Genomic DNA, 16,711 nt, shown 5'->3' with positions numbered 1-16,711 from the left:
CTTTAAGTTCGGGTAACATGAGCTCAGCTTATAAACAATTACAGCTTATACTCCTTTGCAGTTAATTAGCTACAGCAAAATTCAGCCTCACGTAAAGAGGCGTAAAGAAGGACAGAAGCAAAAGACTCACAGACGTCAGTAAATTAAAGCCAAGTATAAAAAAAGAGGTGGAGATGAGAGGGGTATAATTATGACAGATGGTACGTGAAGGAGGTGTCTGTAAAGTTCAAGGAGAGGGACAAATTAAGAGCATCGTCTCCTGTGTTCCTCAGATCAGCGCCCGTACACACAGGTCTATTTTAGTGAGTGTTTATTCCTGTGCCAGAGCAGATTACCTGTCACACAAACATGACATCAAGGCAAGCTCAGACCCGCTCACTGCATGTACCGTCTCAGTTTCCACGCAATTTCTCTTCATTATCTGTCAGGTTTATACACTCAAGAGGTGATTATATGGAATTAAGTTAAGAGTAATGATTCTGGGTCTTAAACTTCAGCTTTTTGCACATTTTTGGTGAGATTTGTTTAAGTATGTTGTATGAGAGCTCACTTGTGTCAGAGGAGGTCGAACTTGCAGGCATTGAAAAATAAAACGCAGCCAAATTTAAGTTGCAAAATGCTTAATTCGTATAAACTGATATGAACAGAATAAAAAAAAACATGTAGTGGAGCAACCTCAAGAAAATGACAAGAAAATGCCTAGTATTTTAAATTAAGCTACAGAAAAACAACTACAGAAGTAGTAAAAATATATTTTCTGGGGGAAAATAGAAAAAGATGTTAAGTTAATAAATTGTTACATTTCCAACTTGTTTGGTTTCTTAAACTTCAACCAGGCAACCCAACATACAACAAACGAGACTCAATAGAAAAATGAACTTTTTAAATGGGTGTAACCACCATCCTCCACTTTGCTAATTAACCCATATAACCATTTTCTTTTAGGTGTTGCACAATTTAAGAGAAAATAAAAAGGCTTTAAAGTGGTATAAGAGTTATTGCCAAGGAGCACTGCTACCACAAAGAAAAGAAAACAACATAACTGGTTTGACATGTTACAATAACACATTAAGTGCTAATGGTCTAACAGACTGTGGAAATGACATCCTGATATATTTTTAAACAAATTTCATGCTTATTATTCAGCAAACTATGAATCTTTATCTGCTTTTAAGAATCACCAAATATGAAATGGTCCCCAATTCATCTTTTCCTGATTGATTTATTTTGAGGGTCTGCAGGGTATCAAAGCTAAAAAAATAAATAAATAAAAAATACAGGACAGGCTCCGCTTGCATACATTTACACTGGAAAATGTAAAGTTGTTTTCGACAACTCTGTCAAAAAAAACTGAGTTGCTAAAGAGGAGCGTTGGATTGATTTAAAATGCAACCAAGCAAGACAGGAAGCAGAAAAACAGAGAACTCAATCCATCCAGAGAAACAAACATTAAATTACAAAAGATTATTTCTAAAGACAAGTTACCGCTTAGCAAAACACACTCATATTTTATTCATTTGAATATTATTGAAACTCTCAGTAACTGAATTCACCAAGTGAAATATGTTCTGTTTTCAAGTCTTTCTTTTTGTAAATTCACAATAAGAAGACCGAGGAACACAGCAGGCATGCCAGGTATAAAGCTAAGGAAGAGCTCCAACTTTAGAAAAAAGTTTTTGCATTTTGCATAACAATTACAGTAAAACATATTTACATTTTTGGTTATAGCATGACAGGACGTGGAAAACGTCGCAGGGTTTGAAGACTGCCTGGTTTTCTGCCCCTCCAACCTTTGTGTGTCTGAATCAGTGAAGCGTGTTTCTAGGAACTCTGCCACCCGACTCGCTCGAAACCGTCTCTATTTGTAGGTGACATGAATTTTGGTGTTGAGGCACGTGAGCGCGCCACAAACGGCACAGCCCTGACCCAAATGGAGCGGCAGATAGATTACCTCGGGATCAGGTTCACATGTCGCTACAACAATGTTTACGAGGGTCTCTTTGTTCAAAGCATCGCTTTAGGATGCATTCATCATGAAGCACGCGTAGCTCAGTGCTACACGGAGGGAAGTTTAAGATAATCTGAACGCTGCAGGTGATGACATCCACAGGAAAGTAACCCCACTCCCAGCTTTGGGAAGCAGATGGCAGGGATAAGAGAGGGAGAGAGATGGACATCGGAAGAGTTGAACAACAGACTGGATGTGTTGCAGAAAGTGCCGAACTGCTGCAGTGCAGAACTGCACAAGAAGGAGGGGAGGGGGCACATGTGCATCAACGTGCAGCAGCAGCAGCAGCACCATCAATCACAAATCGCCTCCTAATAACGCAGGGCTAGAATCGCTACACCAGCTTTTATGAATATGACGTAATGTGGACACACAGAAACAGTAAAACGTTTTTGTCGTCGCATGAACAGCCTCACAAACTGGTCTGCAGAGCCAAGCTGCTGTCAAATTTCAATTTTCAGACCTCTTTATGACAGGCTGAGGAATCAGTCTTCTGCAAAATAAGCAGAACTGATCCAACATTTGTCAAACTTTGAGTTAAGACTCACCACTAACTCTCATTAAATAGTAAAATGAAGCAACTACTGCATTTCTTTGTTTGGCTCACAGTGGTTTTAGCCACTTTGTTGTGAGAAACACAACACGTGGTTTAACTTTTCTGTTCGTTTAGATCCCAGCAGGCTAAAGAATAAAAAAATAGCAATGGCTACCTAAGAAATCAGCCAGAGATTCGTATGGCATGATGACTTTCAGTAAAAATAATACATTTCACTGTGCCAACTCACACAAAAAAGTTATAACATGAGTCATGACCTAATTTTAGTTTATTCAAACAAGAAAAGTGGCAATTATACACTGGCGTCCAGCATATTCACAGTTCAGTGTAGGCGGACTTCAATTACTTCAAATTATTTATGGAAAATCTTTGTTTGCATGGAGCATAAACAACAATTTTTTAAAAATGCAACTTGGGAAGCTGAAATACGTCAGTGCAATACTATTTGACGCATTATTGGCTGGTGTTTTTCAAACCAGCCAATTCAGGACCACCACTAATTTTCCTTGCTCCTGATTGGCTATAAACCCCCAAAAGCGGTAGACCAGTGTTTCTCAACCTAACCTTTTTTGGGCCAGCGCCCCCCTAGCCTTCATCCAGGTTCCTCACCGCCCCCCACCAAAGAATTTGCAGGCTACTTTGCACTGACTATTATTTTCTCATTAATATTACGATCACTATTGTAGATGTTTTGATTTTTATGCTTGTTTCTGTATTTATCATCAAAAATAATTTCCCAGAGAACAAATAGCCATGGAAATAGAAATTATTTTCACAGGTGTCTATGAAAAATGCAATGGACATTCAAGGTAAAATTGGTAGGCCTAACTGCAGCCAATCAGAGTGGAAAAATATTCTTATTTTGTGCCATTTTAAAGTTGTTAAATCTTGCACAAAATGACCAGATAAAAGATGCACAACATGCCAGTTTAAACTTTGAACTATTTGCAAACGACTGAGCCCTGCAACATTAAAACATGGATAGAACTGTAACTACATTAATCGTAATTCTTCTTCTCTTCAGTGTTTGTCAGTATCTGGTGGTGCAGCTCTGTGCTGCCTTCAGGAGAATGGGACATCAGAGTATCATCCATAAAATTTCACCCACATCGTATTTATTGGGCAAACCAGAGCTTTCAGTGGGAAAACAAAAGTTCCAGATCCTTTTAATGCCATACAAACATGAGACAGAAACATGGATTATATCTTTATATAATCTATTGATTTATAGATTAATAGTTTTACTGGACAGAAATTACAAAGAACAAATCTGGTTCTTAATAAAATCCTAATGAGTCAAATTGACAGTGTCATGGAGTCATCAGCCTCATGACATTAACACTGACATGAAAAATAATATTGAAGAAATAAATATATCAAATCTAATTAAAAACATAAATAAGTGATCAGTTCTTTACTGTTATGGTTTGTAAGATATATTTATTCTCAGTATTAGATGTGGTCTCAACAAACCCATGGCACTTCAACAATATTATTTTGCCTTTTATCTGGAAATAGTGTGTTTATTCTTGCCATACAGTCCTCTGTATTATTTATTGCTCGAAAGGTCTTGCCATACCAAACTGCAGTTTATTCCTCTGTATTTACTTTAGTTTCTTAGTTTATTCTTGCATTTTGTTCTTCATTCGTTTCCATTTAGTTTCCTTTGATTAATATCATCCTCTCTTGGTTTATTGCCATGTCCACTTTAGTTTCTTTCCTGTTGCTAGATTTATTTGATCGTTTATTGACCATCAGTAATCTTCACTCATCACCTGCTGCGCCGCCTAATCATCATGTGTTTCACATCATGTGTTGATTTTTCACTGTTCAGCGTCGGATTCTCTGTTTTTATGCCATAATTCACATCTAGTTTGTCGCTCCGTTTTATGTCCCGCTTCTCCTGTTTCAGAGTTTTGCGCAATGTGCGCCTGGGTTTTTTTTTTTTAAGCTCCTAAGGTGCAGGGCGGTCGGGAAGCATATCGATGGGGAATAGGCAGACTGACATAAACCTTTTAAAACAATGGAAACAATTTCTGCATTCTGATTATTGAAAAGTAAAAGTGCTGTATTGTTCCATCACCACCGTTTCATACCGGACCACTTACAGCACCGTGTTAACGCTATAAAATGAACACTCTCTATTGGTGGTATCACCCATGGAGGGATTTCTTTATTTAAATGGGTTCATTTTTCAGAGGGATACACAGTGAGGGTATCGTAATTTTAGCTACCAGTAGCAGGAGAACGGAGCTGCGCCAAGAAGCTAACAGAAGGTAACAAACACTGAATAGAAGAAGAGCTGCCATCAATATCGATACAGTCGCAGCCAAGCATGGTTTAATGTTACACAATACAGTTTTACCAAGTTGCTCAAAGTCTAAACTGGCATTGTTGTGCATTGAAGGTGTTAAGTTTACCTTCGACTAAACGCCCCCCAAAGGCATCCCAGCGCCCCCCTTTTGTAAAAATGTCCGCCAGCGCCCCCTGCCGTCCTCTGAACGCCCCCTGGGGGGCGGTACCGCCCACGTTGAGAACTGCTACGGTAGACTGTATATATTAGCTTTTCTTGTTAGTGCCAAGATGGAGAAAGCAAAAATCTACATTAATATAAACAGAGGATCATTCGTTGTGACATTTGTAGTGACACCGTATAATGTCTGGAAATTTTCAGGGTCAAAAACATGGGAAGAAATCTGTAGTCACTCGCTGGTCATCTCTTGTCTCATTTCACAAAATAAAAGGGAGAAACTTTATGCACATTCATACAGATTAAATTTTGATCTATATCTAAACTAGAAAGGAAACAGCATTATCTTGTGCACTTCCTACCTCATAAAAGCTACTTGATACTTTAAAATATACAGGAAAAGTTAGCCCAACATGAGCAGAGAACAACAGGAGCAGTTAATATTTTCAGCCCTGCTGGTTATTAAGCAGGCTAGTTAGCACCCTGGTTGGCCTACATACCTATGTAATCAGTCCAGAGCCAGATTAGTTAGCACCACTGAGAGCGAGCATGCTAACCCACATACATTTTGTTATGCATGTCACAACTTCTCTCCAACATTTCCATGAGCTCCTCCAGGTTTCAGATGACAGACAGGATGTGTTTCACACACTGATGAGTGTTTGAAACAGCAAACACATTATATTCTGATGTTTATTTATTTCTTATACACCATCAGACAGTTTGAGGACACTGACCGACCTCACACACAAACTGTTATTTTAATCTAGGGGGCCTGTTTATCCGTCTAGACTCTAAATGTCAACGTCGAGTATCTCATGAATTTAGCGCTGTTTTTTTTTTAATGTAATCCACTGACCCAAAAACCTTCACTTCACAAGCTGAACGCGAACAGATGACCCCCACCTTTGTGTAAAAGTCGCCGTAACTCCAGCAGGTCTGGATGTTTTAAAGAGCGGGGGGTCAAATGAGCCTTGGCCTACTTCTGCTCCTCCTCCAGTGTCGAGCCTCGGCTCAGAATCAGCCGTGCCCCTTTCTGACTTCAAGACCTTTCACCCTACGATGCAAGACTGCAACCTCCACCTGCATCCTGTCTTTCTGACCCAGGGGGTGGAAGCAGGGGCTGCCTGTGTGTGTGTGTGTGTGTGTGTGTGTGTGGATGCCCTTCCCCTCCAGCCTGAAGCTTTCAGCCTCAAGGGAGTCAAACAGGACATTAAATTAAACGACAAACATGCAATATAAAGCAGATCGACTCTAGCTTTTTTTTTTTGTTGCCGTTTCATCTTTTTGAGAGACAGCCTCTGTCTACCACACTCGCCGTGTCTTTTAAAGAAAAACATGCCTCAGAGTCACTAAAAAAAAAAAAAAAAAAAAAAAAACAATCTTCAGCTCCACCCAAAAGCCTGCAGACTGATAGGAGATAAGCACAACAGGTTTTCCCTCTCATGATCGGCATTATTTCACACCAGCTACTTTTGACACAGAGAAAAGCGGAGACATAACGGCGTGCGGAGACCTGTTCTTCTGAGTGGCGCTAAACCAAAGGTGGCAAGTTTCAGACCCTGCCCACTCATCTGGTGGAATATTCCACTGAACAGCGCACAGATCTGCAGTCTTACTCATTCCTGCAGGCTCGCTTGATGCAGACAAAAAAAAAAAAGAAAAAGAAACGGCAAATGAAATCAACAATATCAAACTCACTGACCTGCACACATTTACACAAATGAACAGCAAACTGACGACGAAACACAAGCTAGTAAAGGCAACAAAGGTTGTTATTTTACCAGTACAGACGTATATGAACAGATTCTTGCAGGTGTTATTGTTTTTTACCATTTTGATTTTCTGTTGTTACATTCCCCTAAACAGCAGCCAAGAATAAAATATTTTTATTGCTTGTTTGTATGCAAATATTACCTCATCAACAGATTTGAAAATATGATTTGTGCCAACTGTGAGATAGGCAGCATGCTCAAAATAAATCTCAATATTTTGTTTACTACATTACTTGTATTTTTTTTATTATCTCACTGACTAATCTATTGTAGTCTGATTTAATGTCAGACCAAAATAGTTTGGGTCCTCCTAAGCAGTTAGGACAACCCGAACTGTTTCAATTTTCTAAATGTCAGAATAAAAGGAGAGAGAAACGTTTTGAAACTTCCCCTAAATTCAGACATCTGCATACTTTTTCTCAGTGTTTGGTACATATGAGTTGAATTAAAGTCTTTGTAGTTTTCTGGGATTTTTATCTAATTCCTCCAAACAGAACCAGAGTAAACGAGTCCGGTTTCTCTCGCCCTCACACACACTTTCAGCTCTTCTCAAAAAAAATTCTCCATAGCATTTGCAAACTGTAATCTGATTTTTTGTAAATTATGGAGACATTGCTTCTTCCTCACTGATTGGCCTTGTTACAGTGGATGATGACACTCTGACCAGCTTCTCGCAGCATCTTTGCAGCATATTTTCCTTTGCGCTGCAGGAGATATCAGCATTTCACACCATAATTGTCCATCTACTTAAGCACTGAACATTAAAAACATAAATTTCATTTATTTTTTATAATTTTCCCATGATGTTATACAAGGAAGCATCATTTTCAAAGTGCTGCTTTTAAATACAACCACAGGTGAGTCTCAATTTAAATCAAATATTGTAAATCAGATATTATAAGCCTTTAAGCATTTCTAAATTGCTTAAAGCCCTAGTAATCTTAGCATAATTTATCTGACATTTAGCAAATGAAAATATTTATTTAATTCCTGACATAAAACAGGAGAAAGTTTACCGTGGTCTGATTTAATGTCAGGCAGTAAGGAAACAATGTTATTGTCATTTTTATAGAGTTTGGCTGTATATTTAATCAGAAATTACATATTTAGCAAGTCATTTCAGTTTGTTTCAGCACTCAATAATAAATACATTTTATTATAAATGACTGCAAAATTTTATAGAACAAGCTACGAAGTTGCGTTTTATTGCTTCCCAGTTCGCGTTCATCCAACACGATTTTGTGCGGATATAAACTCCATCACTGACATGGATCAAATTTAATTTGGGGAAGTATAAGAAAGAATGCTCTGTTAAAGAAAACTCCTGAGAGAAAACCGAGCGAGAGAGGGGCTATCACTCCGAGCGTCTCATTACAGTGTTAATGACATTACTGGCACTCGGCCCGGGTATCTTCTCCCCTCGTTTTTTTTTTCCCTCCCCCCCAAGACAACAGAGCAGCCCTCTCTCTCCCCCTTTCACAGAGAGCGGGTCCATTCAGACGGTGTCGTCTGTAGAAACTCTGTTCACATGCAGAACGCAAACAATCAGCGCACTGTTTGGTTTTAAGTGAAAACTCTCATGTTCTCAAAATTGGAAACGTGCTCTCCTTGTTTTTGTAACTGTTAACAATCCAAATCAAACGTTGTCCAAATGTGTGTTGTTTTACAGAATATGAAAACATTCTAGGTGACGCCCATTTTTTAGGTGACGGATTTGTGTACTTGTGTCAAAAATGTGCAAAAGTGAACAAAAAACATCCACATTCTCAAAGGTTGAACAGCAAACAACTGACTTGAACATGCGGGGGACAAATGTCTCCATATCTCACAGAACATATGGCAACTGTTGAAAAGGTAAACTTTAACTGTGATGGCAAACACTGGAAAGATAAGTGTAAGCGGAGGGTGTGGTGTGTGTGTGCTTCACCCTAAATGAACTAAAGTGAGCCACGACGCATCACACACACACACACGATGCCAGACATTGCTGGCATCCAGACAGGTTTCTTTGTAGCCATTTCATCAGGAAGTGGGCTTCACTTAGTTATTGGATGAACATCTTTTGAGGATGAGTCACTGAAAATGATATTGGAAACGACCCAATAGGACGGAGACAAAATGACTTTGACGAAAGTTTTAGATTTGATAATAAACGCAGACACAGCAATATGTTTATACCTGTGGCTGCAGAGCCGAACAAAAAGCAGTCAGGACAAATTTGCATAAGCTTTTTATCTTGTTTGTCCCTGCTTAGCCTTTGGCAATGGAGGAAAATGGACAAATAATAAAAGCGTCTTCGACTTTCATCATTTCTGCCGCCCTTTAATTGTTCAGTTTTGTCATTCTAGGAGTTGCCAGTTGAGTTTTCACCAATTCTGGAAAAACTAAAACTTTTTAAAAGTCTGATGCCGTCGAACAATGACATTATTTAATTCTCTCTGCAAAAAATGGCTTCAGCTAATAGATGCAAATTCCAGGCAAATCCTACCATATTGAGACATGTTAACCTCTGATCTTATGCTCTGAATTCACGTGAATGTAAAACGTTATTTTAGCTTCGCAAGTAAACACATTGAGACTGCGGCTTAAGGTTTTCACAAACTATCCAAATGCTAAATCCATTCTTCTTGCCTGAATTTTCTCCAGCTCTCACAGTAATGCAAGTTTTGTAAATCCAAATTTCGAAAAGAAAAAAAAAGAAAAGAAATGCATGCAAAGTTTACAATGTTTTGGCACAGTGGGAACGCCATGATCATGTGGTGTCTGGTGTTTTTCAGCAAAACTTTGGGGTTCACATCTGACCTTTTGTCTAATTTTTCAATATTCAGCACATTTGATTGTTTTTATTTGTTGTTTGTTGAGATTTTTGGCCTTGGTGGTAAATATTCCTACTTGCATTTGATTTTATAAACGACAGAACAACATCTGTGCTTTAAGTGCAACACGTACTGCACCTTTAATACACTGTATGCCTCCATTTATGTACATTAAAACTGAGCACTTGAATCAAAAAGAGAACTTTAAATCCAATTCAAAGTGTCAAACAACGAGACGACCTAGTCTCCTCAAAAAGTCTGAAATCATAAGATCAAAACTGCTGAGATACCTGAAGTAACTGATTCAACAACAATCATTAAAGACGAAAAACTAAACTGTGTCACTTTGATAGCAGAAATGTAGCAGGAATATGACTGTAAGTGACGAGGTTAAAAGACCTGGAACAAAACAAAGCATTAGAAAAAGCTGTTTAGATGCTTGATGAATGAGAACAGAAGATAAATAAGGAAAAGAGTCACGAAGAGATCAAGAAAAGACAGAAAATTAACTCGAACTGCAGAGAGAAAGGGAAGTCAACCAAGTGAGACATCTTTATAACTACTTTGTGTGTGTGTGTGTGTGTGTGTGTGTGCAACAGATCTAGTGAGATAAGGAGGTTACAGATGGGCCTGCTGTAAGTGAGAAGAAACAACCACTGGCTCATAATGTGATGACTCATTTCTCCTCCTCCCGTTTCTTCAGACCCGAGCTCCAGAACCACACAGGAGACGGGATTGGGGTTACGTACACAAAGGATCAGAGCTCCGGATTAAAAGCAAAAAACAGAACAAAACCGATCCCGTGTCCGAGTGCGTTGGACAGAGAAAGACAACAATAAAATGGCTCGAAAAAAGGAAGCGAAGACTAAAACCTCAAATTACATCTGAACGGGGGTCATATGAAAGAACCGCATTTGATTTTAATCACGACTTCCTGTATTCGTTTTACTTCACCTGTTTAGCAAGAAGTTATTGATGCAAGAAAATCTTGACTATATGCCATTACCACAATCTGCAGTATTTTCGATGTTTACTCCAGCGCAGTGATGAAACCCACTGGTAGCAAAAACACCCATCGCTTTTATTTATGCATAGCCATTTTAAAACTGCAGCCACATCTGTAAAGCAGCTGATTGTAGGCTGGGCACCAGAGCTGACGACCCAATAAAACGAAATCTTGTTAAACTACTGTAACTCTAATGCTCGTTTTGAGTCCCGTTTTAAAACTAGAGAGGAGATCTGGTCATTTCCAAATAGTTTTGAATGCACCTTTATCTTCCTGAACCTTAGACTGGTGGTTGTCTAAGTCAGTGATTTTTACTCGAGGTCAGACTGTGAGAATGTCAGGCCCAACAAGTCAGAGCAACATTTGAGTCAATGCAATGGTAGTTCATCTTAAAGAGCATTTTGTTTTTTTGCGGGAGGGAAAAAGAACGGTTTTATGTACTTTTTAGAAAATTAGTGGTGATATTTTGAGATTTACTCTCAGTAAGAAATAGCTTTTATTTAATGCCTAAGTCAAAAACCAATTATCTTTATTTCATGTAAAACAAAAAAAAAAAAAACAGTTTTAGAATTTTCTCAAAATTTCTCAAAACCAATGTTTATTAATATAACCCTTTAACTTTAGATTTAATGTAGTCGAATTGTTTGGAACCACAACAACAAATATGTAAGCACAGATAATGCTGTACGTGGAGCATTACCAAATAAAACTTCTTCACCAGATAAAAATTTTCCCATTACAGCACATGTCAGTTTTTGAGGAACATGACAGCTGACTAAGCTGACCCAAAAACTTTTCATGTGATGCTGAAAGAGATCTAGAGTCACAGCAAGTGCAATGACCCCGACTGCAGACACTTCAGTATGAATAATATATTTTGAACAGGTCTTTGTAAACTCAAAAACACACCGCAAAGCCTTGTGTTTCTCTTCTGAAATATCTGGGTTCGCCTGTTGAGTGGATCTGAAATAACAAGTAAATTAGAGATTCATAAGTCTGGATATTATGGCATGAGATGAAAAGAAGCCAACTAGTTTATAAGTCTGGCTTTATTTATGCAAATATACCCTGGTCCTGCATCTTCATTGTCAAATATTGATTTGTCTGACTTATAAAGGTCAGTGTGTGTGTGTGTGTCCACATTACATACACACGTATTGTGTGCTCATGTGACATTCTCAGCTTGTGACTATATGCGTCTGCGTGCATCTTATGAGTTGGTAATAACCTGATGCTGACACAGCAGCCGTCAGCAGTCAGCAAAGACTTCATCAAGAGGAAGTGGACTGCTTTCACTTCAGCATAAGCCGGCTGCTCACCAACACACACACACACGCACACACCCCCCCACACACACACACAAAGCAAAACCTAAACTGCAACGCAAACAAAATGAAACGAAGAGCCTGACAGATTTAGAAGGAAGGAGTTTCCTCAGAGGTAGCATGTTTTTTTGTTTGTTTCTGCAAAACCAGTCAGGTGACTCCAAAAACCAAAGGTTATGACCCAATACAAGGAAGCACTTATTGCACTGTTGGTCTGGTTTACAAAACTGACTTGTGAATCACAGAAGTAGATCATCCAGAAGAGACTCACCAAAAGGCATCGAAAGCTTCATAAATGTCCCCGAGATGTTGTTCCTTTGGTCCTGGCTGTTAATGTGAAGCCGGGCAGTCGAGCCTGAACCAAGAACACAAACAGACACCGAAGAGGTGAGACTTAACAAATCAGCACACAGTGTGTACAGAGCAGCACTAGTTCAGCTTTTACTGCACATTAAATCAAAGCAGCAGCAAACACACACACACACACACACACACACACACACACACACACACACACACACACACACACTCTCTCCCTGTGGAAAAAACTCATGCAAAAGAAATTATTTGTGTTTTGCTTCTCCGGTTCCTCGCGGCAGGATTCAGATTCAGTTTTATATGCAGAAGGCGCCTTGCAAAAGGTTTTGCTGTACAAACTTTCGAAGCATCTTAAGTTGTCATTTTAGACAAAACAACAGAAAGTTGAGCATAAATTTTACAAGGAAAAGAAAATGAAACCTGGATGGGTTTGAAGCATTTTTCTCAATAAAATTCGGAAAAGCGTGCCGTGCTTTTGTTTTCAAGGGAAGACCAAGTATGACATGGTTCCCTATGGTAAAACACGGTGCTGGCAGCATCATGCCACCAGGACAAGCTGTTCAGAGTTGATGGGAAGGTGGATGGAACTAAACACAGGCTGATCCTGGGAAAAAAACCTGTTAGAAAATAGTTCAGAGTGGAGTAGAGTTTCTTTCCAACAGCACAACAACCCCAAACACACAGCCAGAGACATGATGGAACGATTTACATTAAAGCATATCTGAGTGTTATACTGCCCTAGACAAAGTCCAGAACTAAATCAAACTTAGAATATGCAACCAGACTTGAAAATTGGTGTATTACAGAGACTCTCAATTCAACTTGTTTGGTAAATACGAATAGGTGACTAGATTTAAGACGTTGGTAGAGACGCACACCAAAAGACTACCAGGAGAAAAAATATCTATCACGTTTCTTCAGCTTTACAATAATGCATTTGGTGCATCACACAAGACAATACGTTAAGGCTAGTGTTTGGAAAGAGACAAATACAACAAACAGAAAGGGTTACTAATACTTTTGCAAGACACAATTTGCATACATTTTTGGAATACATCTAATAGAAAAAACGTCAACACAAACCAGTGAGCAGCATGTTCTTATAATAAAAGTTTGGAGTTTCCTCTTATGACTAGGAAAACAAACTGAAAGCGATCCTTATTAAAGACAGCTGAGCCGAATTTAAAATCTGAAGGACAGAGTCCAAAAAGTGTCAGTCTTGTTAGATCTTGAGAGATAAAAATTACATCTAGTCATGTGGGAAATCACACCTTTAAAGCAAATATAGACACGAGTCTAAATCTTCACACCGCTTCTGGTGCGTTCAGCCGCGTCTTCCTGGTTAATAACAAAAGAAGCTGCAGTGAAATGAACGAAACATTTGCGCAAACTGCAACAACAATCATTGCTAATCTCAAATTCTAACAATGCACATTTCCTAATGAGCTCAGGAGAAATTAATGCAACCTGATATATCCTGTAAAGTAATGTAAATGCCTCTCTTCTTCTTCCTCCTGCTCCTCCTCCTTTTCAGCAGCAACCTGAGATGCTGAGTATCCTGGCTCTCAGAGCCAACTGCAGCTGCTGCTGCTGCTGCTGCTGGTGGTGGTGGTGGGGACGGGGGGGGGACGGGGGAGACGGCAAAATCCGTCCCCCACCACTGCTGTTGTTGTTGTTGTTGCTGTTTTTAACCGGACACTGCGCTCACCTCGCCGGGTCGTTGACAGCCAGTTGGCTCGGTGTTTGTGTCCTCCGGGAGGTCGGACAGTCGCTGCTCTGGCTCTGCGGCAGAATGTTGTTGCTTCACAGGCTGTCCACTGCTCCTACGACTGAAGCCAGGGCTTTAAATGCGCCTTTAAAGGAATATCTGTCGGAAGACGAGACGCAGCGCCTGGCTTCCGTCGACGACACGGCTTGTTTTGCATAAGGGGCGGGGCTTCGTCGAGTGACGTCATTTCGACGTATCGCATTGTCAACTGAGTGGCAGGATATTTAATTATTTGATACATGATTAGAAAAAAAAAGAAAGAAAGGAAGAAAAGCAATACATAAGCTACATTTTAAATTGATTTGACATTTTTATTTTGTTTATAAAGGAAAATGTCATTGAGAAAAATTATTTTACAGCATACATGATCCTGACATTTGTTTTTCTATGGATGTGGTGACGCATTGTTTATTTTTCTGCATTAACCCAGTCACGTTCACACAATTCAGCTGCAGTACAATAAGTTTCCTATTGCAGAAAAGGTGTCGCCCTTGGTAAAGCACCAACATTATCTCAAACTGAATAAAATAAAAACATAAATTTGAATGTTCAAACAATATCTTGACATCGCCAACAATCTCTAAAGTACATAGGGAATTTGATCTTAATTATACTTTACAATTTTAAGTTAATTAGATTTTCTAAGAGCTTCTAAGTGTTAATTCATAACTGTCTGTGTCTCAAAATGATGTCTGACAGGCCACAGAAGTCTTTTTGCTTTTTGACACTGAATGAGGACCTGTATTTATCTTTCACCACAAACAGGAAGTAGATGCTTAGAGAGGTAAAAGAAACCCTTCAACAGAGAAATGCAGCAGAGTGGGGCCACTAAAAGTCTTCATAGCAATCATTGAGTGGTATAAACATGCTCACTGTGTTTTGTTGGCATGCCAGGAAAAAGCCCTTTTGGTTCCACAGCTATAAAATACAACTTACTAAACTGACAGGAAGTTTAACTATGGTCAGATGAGTGTAAGGGTAAGGTTTTTTGTAGCACTCCACATGGTTTCGGCTTCAAACATAGGATGAAAATGTGAAAAAGTGCATGCATTGTGGCAAATCTGTCATGCTGTGGGCCTGTTTATCCCCCAGAAGCTTCTGAGAATCTTTTTAAAGTTCAAGATCTTTAAAGATCTGTTTATTATACCAAGAGATGTCAAATAAAAATCTGACGGGCACTGGTAAAAATCTGAATGTGGGTCATCATTAGATCTGTAAAAAGGATAATGATGGTTCACAGACACAAACCAACCATGGTTTGTTTGGTTTCAATGGTTTTTTCCAGCCCAAATACCTAAATCATATAGAAAACCTGCAAGAGGAACTGAAGAGGCTATTAGAGAGGAATCAGAGCCCTAAGAGTAAAAGTTACCAATATTGTATATAATTTATTTATATATTCTTTTATAAAAAGAAAATTACATATATATATATATATATATATATATATATATATATATATATATATATATATATATATATATATATATATAAATATATATATATATATATTTATTTATTTATTTATTTAAATATGTATAAATCGTTTTAAATAAGCATAAATATATTTATTTATCTTTATAAATAAGATAAATATGTTTATTTATCTTAAATAAATATAAAACAAATAAGAACAAAATTATAATCCACTAAAAACAATATAGAGACTTTAATCAAAATCAAATCAAATAATATCCACAACTTTTGTTCTGATTTTAGCTGCATAAAAGTGACTGAAAAAAAAACCAACTACAAAGATCTTCTCTCTCGGTATGCACCAAAGTTGTGAAATGTCCTAAAAGAAAACTAACAGTATTCATATGAACAGGGGGGAATAAAAATTATAATTTTTTTTAATTTACATTTGTTTTTGTTATTGGTTTATTTTTCTAATAATTAATCAAAAATAAACCAATAAAAATGAAATTATATAAAAACAATTCTTGACTGAATAAATGTAGTGAAATAAAATTTTACAGTTTTCATTGAGAAATAATGCTTTTACCATACATATCTTTATCAGTGTTAAAAAAGAAAAAAGAAACGTGTCAGCTTCTGTAAATTGAAGCAACAAATTCACGACAAAGAGCAGCTGCGACTTGATGCCGTAAAGAAAAGTGTCTCTGGCAGAACAGCAGGTTTTGAGCCAAGCTAGTTCCCTAATCTGTATATTTTGGGACCGCTTACACCTGAAACTCCCTTTTACCAAGTAAAGATTTATGGATTAGAGAAAGTGATTAAAAACTCAACAGGAGACGCAGAAAGCATCCTATCCCCAACTAGCGCCGAGGAACAAGTCGAGCTGCATGCTGGGAGATTAACAGCTGCTTATGGCTTTATGTTACCAAACAATGTCCGGTACAGTCACACAAAGTGCAGGCTGTTGTAAATGCCAGAGTCCTGGGAGGTGAAAAACACCTCCAACAGCCCCACGGGGGATCAGCAGCCATGCAGGGATTTAGTGTTTTGCTCAAGGACACTCGAGCAGGGCGGGATTTGTCTGCTGGACTTTGTTTTGTCTTCCACCGTGCAAACTGCAAGCAGGGAGCTGAGCAGCTCGTTTTCTTCCTGGAGGGCAGTTCTTTGAATTAAAGCTGGCATGATTTGTAAAAGTCAATGAAAAATGAGCAGACTGACACAAAAACATGCTATCTACTCCAAGTAAGTTT

General features: G+C 38.4%; 1 protein-coding gene across 3 annotated transcripts in view; it reads right to left on the bottom strand.

Annotated features, from left to right (window-relative positions):
- The window catches only part of slc45a4a (solute carrier family 45 member 4a), a 58,905-nt gene extending 44,705 nt beyond the window's left edge, over positions 1–14,200 (bottom strand). The window contains exons 1-2 of one of the 3 annotated variants that reach the window (XM_008422143.3): positions 13,983–14,200; positions 12,228–12,311 (exon numbers count right to left, since the gene is read on the bottom strand). The gene's annotated coding sequence lies outside the window, so the exon portion shown is untranslated. Of the gene's footprint in view, positions 1–12,227; positions 12,312–13,545; positions 13,667–13,741; positions 13,836–13,982 lie in introns of those variants that run through there. The other 2 variants (XM_008422144.3, XM_081612295.1) reach the window with 2 other exon arrangements.
- Between the last annotated feature and the right edge of the window lie 2,511 nt (positions 14,201–16,711).

Source organism: Poecilia reticulata, chromosome 11 (assembly GCF_904066995.2).
Source record: "Poecilia reticulata chromosome 11, P_reticulata-male-v2, whole genome shotgun sequence".
In the NCBI taxonomy this organism is placed as follows: domain Eukaryota; kingdom Metazoa; phylum Chordata; class Actinopteri; order Cyprinodontiformes; family Poeciliidae; genus Poecilia; species Poecilia reticulata.
Note: the sequence above shows the minus strand (reverse complement) of the source record. Positions and strands in the feature narration are given on the sequence as shown.